Genomic DNA, 15990 nt, shown 5'->3' on the forward strand with positions numbered 1-15990 from the left:
CAATCGTAATTTTCTATGTTATTAACTCATTTAAAAGTATTAGTTGACTAACTGTTCTGTCATCACCTATGGGAATAGAGCTTCATCGCAGACCAAGGCTCGATTGTTTAAAAAGCTGCCTGATATATTGCAGTTTTAGTAAGTCACACTGTTCAATTCAACAGAAACTGTATTTTCAAAGGTCTACATGCCAGCAAAGAAATCTGCTCAGAAAGCAAAGACCCATCTTGATAAATATTGATCTCAAGTCCTGAACAAGATGGCCCTAACTATGGTGGAGTGCATACAACCAGAAGGGGACAAGGGTCCACTAACTTTGGAGCCACCCTCTCAACAGCAACAGGAAATCCTTGCAATTAATGGGTCAGCTCATCCTGCCACTATGGTAAATAAGCTTGCAATCTCCATAGATGTTTTCTAGGCTATGCTTCAAACTCAGGTGCTTGATATTAAAAACTCAGTTAAGGAGATGGTCATCTGTACTAGCATGCTGTTGAAGACTATGGAAGAATTAGCATACCTCCTCAAATTTACACAAGTTTTAAATGGGTGCATTGATGACCAAGGGAATACAGTGAGATGAAATAATATGTACATACTTGAATTGCAAGAATGTGTCAAAAAGATGAACATGATGAGATTCTTACAGGCATGGATACCTACCATATTAGGCTTAGACACCTCATATAAGCTTCATCTCGAAAGGCCGCATAGACTCCTTACTCCTCCTCAAGTACATGCCCCCCCCCCAGAACTATCATAGTTCATATTTTCATCATACCAGCAGAAGGAGAAGATCTTACATGCTAAGTAACAGAAGAAAGAAATACACTATCTCAGGCAATAGATTTGATTCAAACAATGACTGTTCCAGATAGGGGTTAGCCAAAAAGGAAGTAATGTCTCCACCTTATATATATCATTCATGAAAAAGGGGATCACATCTACTATCCTCTATCCAGCATGCTTGAGAATAGCTCTTTCTGATGACATACAGCTTTTTAGTCAACTGGAGGAAACAGTAGACATTTTAAAAGAAAAAGCAGCTGTAGCAGTCCCAGAGACCATGAACTAGGTTCAGAACATTATTTAAAGAGGGTGGCCAGTATCAAATAGACCACAGTCTGTGTAGAGCCATTGGCTGCAATTTTGTATTTAACCAGGTCAGCTCCTGTTTGTCCATTACCACTGGGCATTGCATAAAACAAGTAATGTCTACTATTTACTTCATTTTAGGCTATTTTACCATTTGCTGACTGTAGGCAAGTGTCAGTATTTGAATAACTTCTACAGGGACATGAGACCTATACTCTTTAAACTGCATAATACCAATACTTTAGCCATCTTGGTCTTCTCTTTCACTGCACTTATTTGCAGTGCTCCGGTATTCTTTTCTCTTTGCAAGTCTGGCAGCAAAGTAGTTTATTTTCTATCAGCTCTACCATGAGCAGAGGTTCAATCCCCAAAAAGATATCTTCCAAGTATGATCTTTCTAGGTCCATTTTGTTATTACCAGCTAACTTCTCTTCCTAATTCAGTTATTTCTTCTCAATATGTTGCAGCAGTTAAAGATTCACAGCTTTTATACTTATTATGTAAATTCACTAATATGGAGAGGGCTAAAATCAAAAATGGTAGATGGGTAATAGAAATGATTAAGACAGCAACCCAATCACTGATGACAGTGAAGTCTTATGGTCCAAATGAAGATGACACAACTCCACTTCTACAAGACAATACATGCTAACAAAGAGAAAGTTAATTTGGGGAGGGGGTGTCAATACTGTAATAGGTACCATATGGGATAAGCTTCATGTAGATTGGAATAGAAATAAAAAAGCCACTGTTATGCTCAAAATGATAATGGAATATTTGAAAGGGGTAGAGGTTGATGAACCCAAAGGGAAAAACATTATACATGTCTAAGTCCAAAGGGTGGAGTGGCTAGTCATCTTATGACTTATCATTTGATCTCTCACTGAAAATATAAAACAAGTGGACATTCCTCCAACAATGGATGAAAAGAGTGATCCCACCAATGCCCTGGCAATTAGACCCAGTATTATTAAAGTCAAAACAGTCTGCTGAAATAATAAGGGAAAAATTGCAATCTGCTTGGATGCCATACCATACAGGGAAGATTCTATGAGGCTGAACTGATGATACTTCATAACTAACATTAGATGATTAGTACAGGCATTGACAAAGCAAAAAAGGGATAAATTGTCAAATGTAAGGGAGGTGGAATGAAGGTCATTGCAATTAGAAACCGAATATGAAAGACGATTCTGTCGATACAAGTAAAAGCTAAAGGAAATTAATCAGGAGAAGACACTTTGCCAAAATCTATACTACATATCAGATGATAGAGGAGAAATGGGAAAGATACAAGTATTTCTACTGGACTAGAGACATTATATCAGCAAAATTCTTAACCAGCAGATTGAGGGAAACAGTTGGTGAAGCGGCAATACTATTCATGACGGGATTGGTACATTGGTTACAGAGCCAGGATGAATAAATTACACTGTGGCAACAGAAAATGGGGAATGGTTTTGTAGTAGAGGAAAGGCAGTATTGAGACTTTCAATCAGGGATATTAAGTTGAATCAACTTAATACATCTGCAGCAGATAAACTAGCAAGAGATACTGCAGATGAAGAGCTAATACCAACAATAGAAGGGCTAACCTCAGTAAAGCTCATGGTCTGGATGGACTAATAGTGGACTTCTGTAAGGAATATAAGCAGGAATTAGCCACCCATTTGCTAAATTCTATTAAGAATGTGAAAAAAGGGGATTATTTTCAGGAAATACTAATATTGATTAAGTTCTGATGTTCTCAAAGCCCAGCAAAGACAAAGCTCATTCTTGTAATTATAAACTAACATCCTTGCTACAGTTAGACTTACAAATATCCTGGCAAATAAAATTTAAAATTTATTATCACAGTCACTTTTGCAACCACATTTAGGCTTTATTTAAAAATAGGGCAGGGATATGAATTCATAACAGCCTGGTTGAATATGCATAAGCTACATACCCTAAGGAATATTAATGTGGGAGCTATTTTATACACTTTAGGAAAGCATTTAATTTGATCAAATGGCCCTTCATTTAGCACTTAGTGGGGATTAATGAATTTCTCAAGGAAATGTATAGCTTGATGCCAACTACTATGCACCAATCCCTAAACCTCAGAGGCTACAAATAGATGGCATGGACAATTGTCCTAGCAAGGATATGAGACAAGGATGTCCTCTATCCTCCCTCCTATTTATAATAGCTGTAGAATTTGTCATACAATATGTGGATACGTACTTGACAATGTGGGGATAGCCATGACATTTGGATACCCTTTAGTCTCATTGTGGTTCACTGATAACAGCTGATTCTGCCTCTCACACTTAAAGGCTGGAAACAATAACAGGGCTGATGCTAAATGAAAGCAAAACCCTGATCTTTCTTCTGTGAAATTTTGCTAAGGTAAAACTGGAGACTGCAGCAGAAAGCCTAAAATAAAAAAAAAAGGTAACAACCTGTGCATATTTAGGGCTAAGTATGAAATATGTGGCTACAAAACCTATGCGAAGCCTATATAGAAAGAGCTGAGAGACAAAATATGAAATTAGAAAAAGAAGAAATTCCCCTTTCTTACAAAGGTGCAAATAATTAAAATACATTTTCTTCCTAAGGTTCTGTTCTTGCCTTATGCATAAATGAGGATATTTGAAGAAAAAACAAACTCGTATGTCAGACTTCTTATGGGATGGAACTCACCCAAGAATACAAAGAAAGAAGTTATGCTTCTCATGGAAATATAGTGGTGGGGGGTAGCTGTTCCCAATTTCAATAGATATCATGAAGTAATAGCAAAAAAAAACCAGCTTGTATGAGTTAGATCTAATGTCATTATGGGGAGTTATGGAAAATTAAATAATTTAAGTAGTATGGAACAGTGGCAGAAAATGAAAAGCTCTGAGAGTAGGGGACTGGGGGGATGGAAACTGTGAGTACAAACAAACGTATGGAAATGGTGAGGGGCTGACAGAGACAGTTGCTAGGGGAAACATATATCAGATACCAAGAATATTACAACAGGTGATAGTCCTACATTTTGGAACATTTGGGTGGTAAAAGTGGAAATAGTATCTGATGGATTTGTGGGATCAAAAACAAATTCATTGCTGAGCTACAGTGACTGAAAACCCAAGAATTTAGATGGTGGCAATATCTCTAGCTCAGGGAATCCTTGTAAATTTAATGAATTCAAACAAAAATAATGGATGACCAGGTATATAAACAATTAAATAGGAGGCCTGTTAGCTTCGAGAATTTACAGAGGAGGAATAAAAATTAGTGATTTCTATAAGGAAGGAGATTATATACAAGACAGTGGCTTAAATATAATGCTTGAGAAATGGAATAAAATTATGAATGAACAATAGATCGAGCAGTGAAACAGAATAATAAGACTGCACATTTATAAAAATATCCTAGACATGCTGATGTTCACAGTACTAAAACTAATATGTATGTTTTTAAGCTGTTTTAAAATCAAGAGAGAAATTTTAACAGTCACAGAATAGAAGGAAACTGGAAAAATGTGATCTGGCATTTTATATATAACTTACGTAGCAGGCTCTTTATGTTAATTATTATAAAATAAAGCTATAATCTTCTGCAACTTCTGTTACTGTAGGAGGATCTCTTATAAGAATATTGCCCATTTGTGGTTTCTTATTTTGAGTAGATGTTAATCCACAAGCTTGGCAATTTACTTTTTTTCCATAACTGTTTAGGGTGAAAGAGGTGCTTAACTTGTTATTGGGGCTGGTTCAGAAAGCTTATCTGTATACAGCTCACAGTAACCATTTCCTATTCAGGGACAGCCCTACTGCTGTGCTTTAACATGAAGGTGTGCAGCATGCAAAGGGCTGTCTCTATGGCCATGTTAAGTACTAATGGGGCATTCCAAGGGAGAGGCATATCCTAATTAGCCATGAGCTCTCCCTTGGAAATGTCTAAAATAAAGCATTTACACAGCAGAGAGATTCGTAAATCAACACAGATGATCCCAGCCACTCATGTTAATGAACACAGCTAAAGGCCTGTGTTCACCAATTGCAGTAGAGGTGAAAAGTCGGAGAATTTAACAGGCAGGTAGTGCTGGGGATGTGCATGTTTGTATTTGTAGGGCTACATATGTTGAAAGAATGTGTGCATTTTTGTCTGGCTGGGACTGCAGTGGATGTTAGCTTGGAGATAGAATACAGGTGTGTGTGTGTGTGTGTGTGTGTGTGTGTGTGTGTGTGTGTGTGTGTGTGTGTGTGTGTGTGTGTGTGTGTGTCGTACCTCTCAACATCTTAGAGTAAGAAATCTGGAAAAAGCCATAAAAAGTGGGACATTTCTGAAATATTGCTCTTACAAACTTAGAAAATTGATAGAATAACAGGTTTTGCATTAGCATGAAATTTCTGATGGGTATGAAGTCTGAAACTCAAATGTCTGTCACTATTTTCTAACTTCAGCCTTTAATGATTTGCCACTAATTTGCCAGAAAGCCACAATTTTAGGAAAATGGGCCAAAAAATATAAGGCAAAAATCTGGTTATTCTGTAAAAATATGTACAGTTGAGAGGTATGGTGTGTGTGTGTGTGTGTGTGTGTGTGTGTGTGTGTGTGTGTGTGTGTGTGTGTGTGTGTGTGTGCGTGTGTGCGTGTGTGTGTGTGTGCGTGCGTGTGTGTGTGTGTGTGTGTGTGTGTGTGTGTGTGTGAATTCTGTAATATTGACACCAGGGATACTCTTCATATTGTGCATTAAAGACACTTAGAAAACAACAAACATATCTGCAGCACAAAAGACATGCGTACAGGGAAATAAAAGACACAAGGGATAAATCTTCCATTTTTCCACTAAGGCAATAAAAAAATTAAACCCTGTACCCCCTGCACTAAAGAACACAACTTTAGCTTTGTGAGGCACCACTGACACCAGGGATGTGGTAAAATATTACCTAAAAGTAACACAAAGGCAAGTAGAATCTGGGAAGGATATCCTTCTCAGAGGAAGCAGCTGCATTAACTCCCTATGATAACTCATTAGTAACAGTAGTAAGGGTATTGCCACATAACAAGAAGCTTGAGTGACATTCTACTCCATGTTATTATTCAATGACTGGGCAGTTCCTCTTAGCCTCATAGCGCAATAAAGCTGGAAAAAGTCAAATATCAGGGACAGATTTTAATTATTTTTTTTATATAAACTTAGAAAATTGCTAGAATAACAGTGTTTGCACTAACATGCTTTGTCTGAAGAATATGAAGTCTGAAACTCAAATGTCTGTCATTATTTATAATTTGCAGTCCTCAATGGTTTGACAGAAAACCACAGATTTAATGAGGAATAAAACAAAAATATGACGTAAAGTCTGGGCAATCTGTGAAATTTTGGACAGTTGAGTTATGCCTATAAGAGGTAACAACAGGATCCTGTAAAATTAGGAACAGTTGAGAGGGACTAAGGAGGTGTCTGTGTGGGAGAAGGCATCAGGATAAAGTAAGGAGGATCACTAGATGACACTAGGTAAAATTTTTGAAATGTGGCTCAGAATCTCATGGAAACTTAATAGAGCAACAGGTCTAGCATTGTGATGCAGTTTTCGAACAGTAAGAAGCATGAAACTGTAATGTCTGCCATTATTGACTGATTGTAATCAACTGTGATCTATAAATGCAGGGAAAACATAAGAAGAGATATAAGGTGCATTCTGTCAACTCAGGGGCAGGTAAGAGGAATTTGGTATCTGCATTTGTGAGTGAATAGGGGTGTGCGTGTGCCAACTCAGTGCATGGGCCACCAATGTTGACTACCCCCTGAAATGTGTTGGTTAGCACTAGCCGATAATTATTTTTTTCTTCATTGAGGCTGACATGTATTTGAATTGCAAATCATGCTTTCACTGTGGCACTTACCTCCACTGTTCTTTCTGAATCCTTGGGACTGTTTTGCCATATTTTAGCTGTAAGTTATCCTCGCTGGAATATACAATGTATGAACCAGATGTAGCCATAAGCTAGGTTGGGTGCAGCAGTTGCCAGTTCAAGAAAGGTAGCCTGCAATCCGTGCATATTTTACAAACTGCCAAAAATATTCCAGAGTGTGAGCATATGACACACAGGCACATAGTTGCCCACCCATCCTCCAACTTCCAAAAAATTAAGTTAGACCAGTTCCAAACAGAAACAAAAACTGAGGCTCTAACTGATGTATGAAAACCAAACAATCCAAAAAAATCAGCTAGGAGGAGACCGCAACCACTCACTTTATTAACGTCAGCAAATTTATGTTGGCAAGACTGAGAGACAACTCAAGAGGAGAATATATGAATACATTTCTCATACGGATAAAATATTCCTTTTAGCTAGAAATAGATGGATTAGGTCAACTAAGTTTACTAATTGTAATAGTCAAGGGGTAATATATTTAGTGTCTTGTCAATCATGTCCAGCATTTTATGTTGGCAAGACTGAGAGACAACTCAAGAGGAGAATATATGAACATTTTTATGAAATACAGAAAGAGAATTCTAACAATGCCCTTTACTGACACATTTTGACATGTCCAAGGGCAAAATATGAATTTTTTGTTATAGAAACCATGGCCCGAGACAATAGGGGTGGTCCCTGGGAAACTAAACTGGAACACAGGGAAACCTAGTGGCAGATTTTATTGGAAGCAAATAGGGCACCTGGTTTAAATTACACTATATCTATTGTACCTTTTCTTAAATTAAAAGCTGGGAGATTGTGATATTTTGTTTTATTTATGTTTTATAATAAACGTTACTTTAGGGTAATTTTATGTTTTTAATATTTCTGAAATACACATGTATTTTACATTTTTTATGTTTATACATATATATTTAATATATTTTGACCTATTTTCAGGACATTATATATATTTAGTAAGTTTTTATAAAAATTTGATTTTTCATTAAGAGTAGTTGAAGTTTCTTCTACTTTAAATTTTAATTGATTAATTGGTTAGCTGATTGTAATATCATATATAAGTAAGGTTTTGTGTAATCCTTATGTATCTGATGAAGTCTAGGATTTACATTGCCGAAAACGTTCTCTTGCAATTTGCTGACGTTAATAAAGTTAGACCAGTTCTTACATTCCTGATTGCTTGTAGTCTCAAAATACCATTGTCACTCTTTGTTCTCTTCAACCTCTAGTGACGGTACTCCTCTGTGTTGCACTCTGTCTTCCATACTGGTATGTTACTTCACTAAAGATTGCTAAGCCATATGTACCAATATTTTACACTAACTACCTAGTTCTCCTCATGGCATTTGCTTAATCAATGCTCTGCTATTACTTTTCCCTCCAGAAACGGAATTTGAGAACCATTGAAGCTATTGCCTTGTCTCCATTTGTCTGGTTTCAGTTATATATAAAACATCCATCAGCCTAAGCCAAGTGAGTCGTCAACTCAGCCTCTGCTGTATCACAATATATTACGTTAGGGTCGGCTTGGATGCAAATTTATGTCTGTTGATTGGTATTCAGCCCTTTCACTTTTGCCTGTAGGTGTCCTTCATCCTCAGTGCTCCATAAATGATTAATTCTTAATCCATAAACCTAACTTTGCTTTTTAGTATTTAACACAGGATGTTATATTGGTGCAGCTCCACATTTAGACTAGGATTCATAGTGATGCACACATTCCATTGTAAAGACATGCATCTGGAACGTTTTTCCCCTGAAAATTGTCTTCATTCCAAATAGGACTTTCATGGTAAACAAATATTAATAAATAAAATAAATAAATTCCTATGCACAGCCTGTGCAGCCTTGCTGCAACAGTATTGCAGTATCATAGTACAATACCAGGCTATCAACCCAGGGAGCCATTGAGCCTAGCCAAGCACCCCAGATAGAAACTGGATAGGTAATGGTTCCCAAATGCTTTGTGAGGGGTGTATATACTTGGGCAGAGATAGGATAACAGTTATAAGCTTTATCTCTCTCATAGAGACATGGGTGACAGACCAGCGGTATCTTTGCAATTCTCCATCCACTGGTCCAGGTTCTGCTAGAATAGATACAGGGAAGAGCTCTGTTTCACATGGATGGGAAGCCTGTTTCAAAGAAGGGGAGCCACTGAAACACATACTTGTCCCTCCAGCATGTCTTATTTATGTTGCTGGAGATGTTGAGGAGCCTAGATTGGGTGTTTCTAATGATAGGTGTTTTATGGATGTGCAACAGGTCCATTATGGCTGGATTTGAGGAAGCTTTGTAGGCAGGGCATAGATCACCTCTCAGCAACCCGTAGATGACTAAATATAAAGACAAGGATTTGAGGCAGTCTGCATAGGGCTTGTTTTGTACCCTATGAATTCTTTTTGTGAGAAATCTCTGTGGATTCTCCAACTGTTGCATATGCCTGATGACAGACATACTAAGGGTGCTTTGTACTCAGTGATTTATTTTATGAGGGCAGAGTGCAATGGGACAATGAGTTTTTTAGTCCTAAACATCATACCTGTACTGGTAAGTCATGCAACATGTAATGATTTCCTCACCACAACAGTAACATTGTGGTCAGCCCCTGACTATAGAGTCAGTTCTCAGGGGCATATTATCAATGTGGTAATTTGTAGGGATAGCCATCTTACTAAAAGCTACTATGATGCAGTTCTCAGCAATGAGTCTTAGGCCATGATTCTCACATCAATTATTGATTTGTTTCAGGCCTTCAAGACGAATATTTGTAGCTTTGGGGGAATCAATGACTGCTCCTAATTTGCAATCATCTGCAGACTTGATCAGCAACAGGCCCTTGATAATAGCCTTAACTTTGGAGAAGTAGACTCAAAACAGCAGTGGCCTGAGCACTGAACCCTGGGAGACCCCTTGACAAACCTAAACTGATTAAGGTCCAGTGATTGTAGGTTAGCTATGTCTTAATTTATGATATCCATGACTATCCTCTCCATGACTTTGCATATATGGCTAGTCAGGCTAATGAGATGGTAATTTTCTGGATCCATGGATGGGCCTCCCTTGTGCAGTGGTATAACATTTGCAGTCTTCCATTCATTCAGTATGAAGCCCACCTGGAGGCTATGGTTGAATAGAGATTTATGTGGGGCCAATAGTTCATATTTCATCCTATTAAGGAGGCATTCTGGGATATTATCAGAACTCATTGATGCAGCAGTCCTGAGCTTGGAGTGTACCTTGACGACATGCTGTCTAGTAGTGGTTGGGGGTGTGATGGATTTTGGACTTTCCTGAGGAATATCAGAGATAAAGGGGGAGGTAAAGCTGGAGCCAAATTAGTTGTCCAGGAAATTAACCATAATGTCTGGTTCTGTATAGGTCACTCTGTTTACATTTATTTCTTACATTACTATTTGTTTACCTTTGTGTTTGAGGGCATAGCTGAAGAAAGTCTTGTGATTGTCCATGGCCTGGGTGTTTATTTTTCCATCAAATTTAGCTTTTGTGGACTTTATTAACCTCCTAAGTTGCTTGTTTTGACTAAGTGAGTTTTTACCTTGCTGGGAATTGCCCCTCCTAATTCTTGCCATGAGTTTTTACCTTTTTTGTACAGCCTGTTTATACTGGAATTACACAAGGATAGTTTGATTTTTGTTTTGGTCCTGCACTTATTTTGGGTAGGTACAGCAGTCTGTATACAGCTATTGATATGGTTATACAGAGATTTGGTTAATTTTTTTGCATAGGCAGTGGCATTCTCAGGTTTAGGCGGGCTTGAAATGTATTTATGATGTCAATTTTTAGTAGGAAGTTTGTCTTAAAGTAATTCTTAAAAGTGCTATGGTTTGTAGAGGTCTATGGTTTTGTCATTTTCTTCAAAAGACACAGCTTTATGGTCTGACCTGACTCACAAGGACATTACAATGGGTGGTGCAGAGTTCTGCCATATTTGTGAGGACCAGGTCAAGGATATTTAAGCCTTTAGTAGGTACATAATCTAGCTGGTCCAGGGTGTTGGTGTTTACAAAGTCCAGGAATCGCTGAGCCTGCAAGTTAGAGGGCATGTATAATTCCCAGTTTATACTGGGTAGTTGAGGACACCCATGAATATGGTGTGGCACTGGATAGGGGGTGTGTTGAGTGCCTTTAAGTAAGTGCTGTGGTTTTCTTGGGTTATCGAATGAGACCTATAGCTTGCTAGGATATGGTATGGGACCTTATTTATGGTGATTTAGACATGGACAAGTATAGGACCATCATAGGGGTAGACCAGACTTGAGATGTGTTTGTTTTTAATGTATACAGTGATACTCCTCCTTTTTGTCCTTGTTGTGCAGCAGTGTGTGTGGATGGCATTATAGTCCCGTATTGCTGGGGTACTGTCTGCACCTTTAAATCATGTCTCAGTAACTTTACAGATACCTACATTCTCCATGGTAAGGAGAGCCTGCAGGGGGTGGAGTTTCTTGTTCAAACCCCTGGCATTGAGAAGAAACACAGTCAGATTTTCCTGGTCTGGCACAGCTATATCAGAAGGTTTATCTGTCTGTCAATGCCTAAAACAGGCAGTATGGGGCTGGAAAAAGCTTTAGCCAATATTTGAAATCTCAGGGGAGAAAGATGCAGACCATTCTTGGCAAAACAGCAAGGCTTGTCAGCTATATCCTCCCAGGCTGACAAATATTGTATCTCCTTTGAATGACACAATACTTTAAGCCATTTTTTAAAGACAGTTATTTTCTGTTCGTATTGTGGCATCATTCTTTGTGAAAGTAGAATGAGGCTCAATGCCGGGTTTGCACCAGACTGTGATACATACTCCAAGACCTCTATCATGCTTCTGTTCATACAGTCCTTAGAGGTACATCTCAGATCATGAGCACCCACATAGACTATGACTCATCTTTATACTTGGGGTTCAGCGGCTTAAGTATATGAGTGGTATGACAGATCCTGGCCACTGATAGGCAGCTGATTATGACTCTCTCCTTGTCTAGCCTGGTGAGTGGGCCATCTGTAGGTCTCACTATGCTGTCTCCTATGGCCAGAATATTGGGTTGTGTAGTAGTAGTATGACTTATGGACATAGAGGTTCAGACGCCATGGGTTGCAGAGGCATTTGTCTTGTTTTGTGCTGTTTTGTAGAGTGCTCTTCAGATTGCTGTGGACATGTTTTGTCTGTGCAGTGTCTGGAAGGTCTTTGTGGTTTAGGAAGATCACATTTAAGAGCCTCAGCATATTTGTCTGATCTGTAATATGTGGGTGTTGAGTGTGTGCTACTGACAACCTGTTTAGTAGTGTAAGTGCTTTCATGAGAGAGTCTTGCCTCAAATGACATTGTATAACTGCATCTCTCACATTATGTATTAGTTTTAGAATTAGGTGGTTGTTGGTGTACTTGAGGTAATTGCTATATTGCCTCACAGTACCCATATGATCCAGGCCAGCTGCAGAGATAGCAGGGAAGTGAATGCCCAAGGCTTTACATCCTTGTTGCTTGTACAACAGGAATGTGTGAAGGAGATTCTCAGCTGGTTAGTTAGGTTCTTATAAGGGTGCAAATAACTAACAATTGTGCCTAAGATCTAGTTCAAGAGACATGTGCTTCACAGTGAGCAAACTGGTTGCTCAGTGAGTAACTGGATACTAAGGAGATTGCAGAGCTAGTTTTATAGGAATAATTGCAATGTTAGGTGTCTGCGTCTGCAGAGAGCACTGCTGACCACTGCTGCGAGATGACCATTGTCCCACAAATGTCACAACTTTATGCAGGCAGAATGAAATCTCAGACAAACAACTTTGCTTCTGTCCAAGAGCAAATAGCCACTTGGAGGTGTCAAAAAATGAATTCCAGCTTGAGACTGGCCTGGTCCCTCTCTTCTGCCACTAGGGAGCAGACCAAAGATTTCCTAATCTAAAAACACTGTCTGGGGCTACCAAGAGTGCAAAAACAAGAGATTGATGCTATAACCCAAACAGAAATTGCAGGAAATCAAAGAAAATGTCTGTGGCAAGAGTCCAGGGCACTAATAAATTCAGACCAAGAACAAGGTCACAGTAAGTAATGTACAGTTTGTGATACAGCACTAACAAATTATCAGATAAAGTACAGTTCAGTATTCTGCACAGGGTCTGAATGAGTCTAACAAACACTTGCAATGCCTCCGCTGAAAAAGGGAAATAGCTCAGTCGGAATATCCCAGTCAACAAATATCAAATAAATAAATAAATAAATATCAACAATAACTGCTAAAATGCATGTTTACAGTACAAATATGTTTTCAAAAACAGCTTGAAAAATGACTAAAACACAGAATTAGATGATCGATACTGATTAATCCACTTAACACCTCAGAAAAATAACAATGAATTGGATACTGCAAAACCCAAATCAATTTACAGCTGTAACTTCAAATTCAGATGAGAGATAGTAAAAATACAGAAAAAAATTAAATAATTAACTCACTCAGACACCTAGGCCCAACACAGAAACAAAGTGAAAAGCACAGCAAACTAAAATATGTCTTCAATTAGTAGCTCTAACTTCATATTCTGAACAAATACAAAACAGAAACCACACAAAACTGATTTAAATGGTAAAATAAGTGCATTCACTTAAATGTACTTCCCTAGATGCAAAACAGAATCTAAATGATTATAGTATTAACTTATGATGAGCTTTTCTGCTTTCAAGAGTCTAAGGATAATGATGGCTAACTGTTCGTGTAATATAAAATACCACAAGCCTGGAGAAACTTAAAGCTCTAGCCAATAATGCTTATCTTCCCAGAAATGCAGAAATTTCCCAGTCCCACTGAGTTTAATTACCAAAAGCTCTAGTTACAACTCACACAGCTGGTCAAAACTGTTTTCTTTTCTTTCAAGTTTGAAAAGTGGCTAAAACACAGAATTAGATGAGCAAAGTTGATTTATCCACTTAAGAGCTCAGAAAAATAACAATGGATGCTATAAAACCCAAATCAATTTATAGCTGTAGCTTCAGATTCATAGGAAAAAAAGTAAAAAAAAAAATGTCCCTCTCCCCAAAAATTGGTTGTCCTGCCTTTGTCCATGAAAAAATGGTTGTCCTTCCTCCTCCCAGACTGCACTCACCTAAATATTATGCTTCTTTGTGCTGCCATATGTATGTTATCCTTCTGTGTGTTGCTGTGTCTGATGCCTTTGCTAACTTTAATTTATGAGAGAGTATATTATTATTTCATACCCAAAATGAAACACGCATCATTTCTGATCACTCTGCCATTTTCCACACAGATGTGCAGCATGGAAAGTGCACATATAGACACATCTCTGAAGAGAAAGATATGCACAGAACCACAAGGCCCACGATGTACAGTGGCTACACTCCACCCTGAATGAATATCAGAAGCACTGAAATAAGTGTGAACTACACAATTTGCTGTACATCTGAAGAAAACAGCCAATATCAGTGCATATGAAAGCAATGCTGCACACTCTAGAGTATCGCACATCAGGATGGAATCAAACACTGCACAGTGGTATAGCGTATAAAACGTATATCTGCCAGTAATGGCAAATACTGTGGTATGGTGTTCACTTACATGGACACCTGCATCATATAGGAAAGGGATGTACAGGAAAATAGAAAAAGGGTAAAGGCAGAAGGCAGAGGAATACACAGGAGGATAACATATAGGAAAGTGCAGCCTGGGGGAGGCAGGACAACCATATTTTGGGGATAAAGCCCCCTTTTATTTCTAAAGACATAAAGGATATGGTGTAAGGGTGATATGAAAAAAATGGGATGGAAAGCTGTAGTAATTCAGTGTGCAGAGGCAAACATATAAGCAAGCACAGAACATTATAGATAAACAAGATTTAGATGTATACACATAATATGATGTGGAGATGTGGTACTGGCAGAAAGACACACATAGGGATAACAAATGGTGATGAGGAGGGTTGGACAATGCACAACCTGTGTAGCTGAACACAATAAAAAGGGGTACAGTAGTTTGGGGATACAGTGAGATATTAAATATGAGCATGTTGATTGCATCTATCCCAAGGCCACACTAGTATATCTTATAATTAGCAGGTGGATCAAAATGGCTGGTAATATGGCCCACTACCTCTTCAGACAGCCTGATGGTTTGGTCTGCCTGGTGAGCTCCAGGAGGCATTCCATATAGGTCATGTACCTGCCCATCACTCTCTCAGCCACAGCCGCTACCAGCAGGTGCAGGTGTAGCTTGGCCATACAGAAAATGTGGCTAAGTTAAATGCAAGTGGAAGATCAAAATCTCCCTCCAGTGAGTTACACCTAGTGCCATCATCCTTCCCATCCACAACTACAGCCAGCGGAGGACCGCAGTTAAGGCTTATGTTGAGCCATTCAATCATCTGGACCTACAAAGAAGAAAAACAATAGCAAGTTTGTCATACATGAAAACACTCAACCAAAAGAATGTATAGCTATCTTTCTCTCTCTCTCTCTCTCTCTCTCTCTCTATATATATATATATATATATATATATATATATGGATCTACCTGAGATGGTCGACAGGCCATATGATCGAAACTCATTTGGTCGATAGTTCATTTGGTCGACAAGCATGTTATGAGGGGGGCTTCGCCCCCCACACCCCCCAATGTGGGGGGCTGTGCCCCCCACACCCAACCTAACTATATATATCAACTCCAGGGTCGCACAATATTGGGGAGGGGGGCAAATCTGCCTATCGACCAAATGAACTGTCGACCAAATGAGTTTCGATCATATGGCCTGTCGACCATCTCAGGTAGATCCATATATACATATATATATATATATATATATATATATATATATATATATATATATATATATCATCATTTTCTTTCAGCTGTTCCCGTTAGGGGTCGCCACAGCAGATCACCTGTTTCCATTTCTTCCTGTTCTCTGCACCTTGCTCTGTCACCCCAACCACCTGCATGTCCTCTCTTATCACATC

General features: G+C 38.6%; 1 protein-coding gene across 1 annotated transcript in view; it reads right to left on the bottom strand.

Moving 5' to 3' along the window:
• The window catches only part of LOC122797188 (serine incorporator 1-like), a 132180-nt gene that overhangs the window by 18934 nt on the left and 97256 nt on the right, over positions 1-15990 (bottom strand). The window lies entirely within an intron of this gene.

Source organism: Protopterus annectens, chromosome 3.part0 (assembly GCF_019279795.1).
Source record: "Protopterus annectens isolate FY-2018-M chromosome 3.part0, PAN1.0, whole genome shotgun sequence".
Lineage (NCBI taxonomy): Eukaryota > Metazoa > Chordata > Ceratodontiformes > Protopteridae > Protopterus > Protopterus annectens.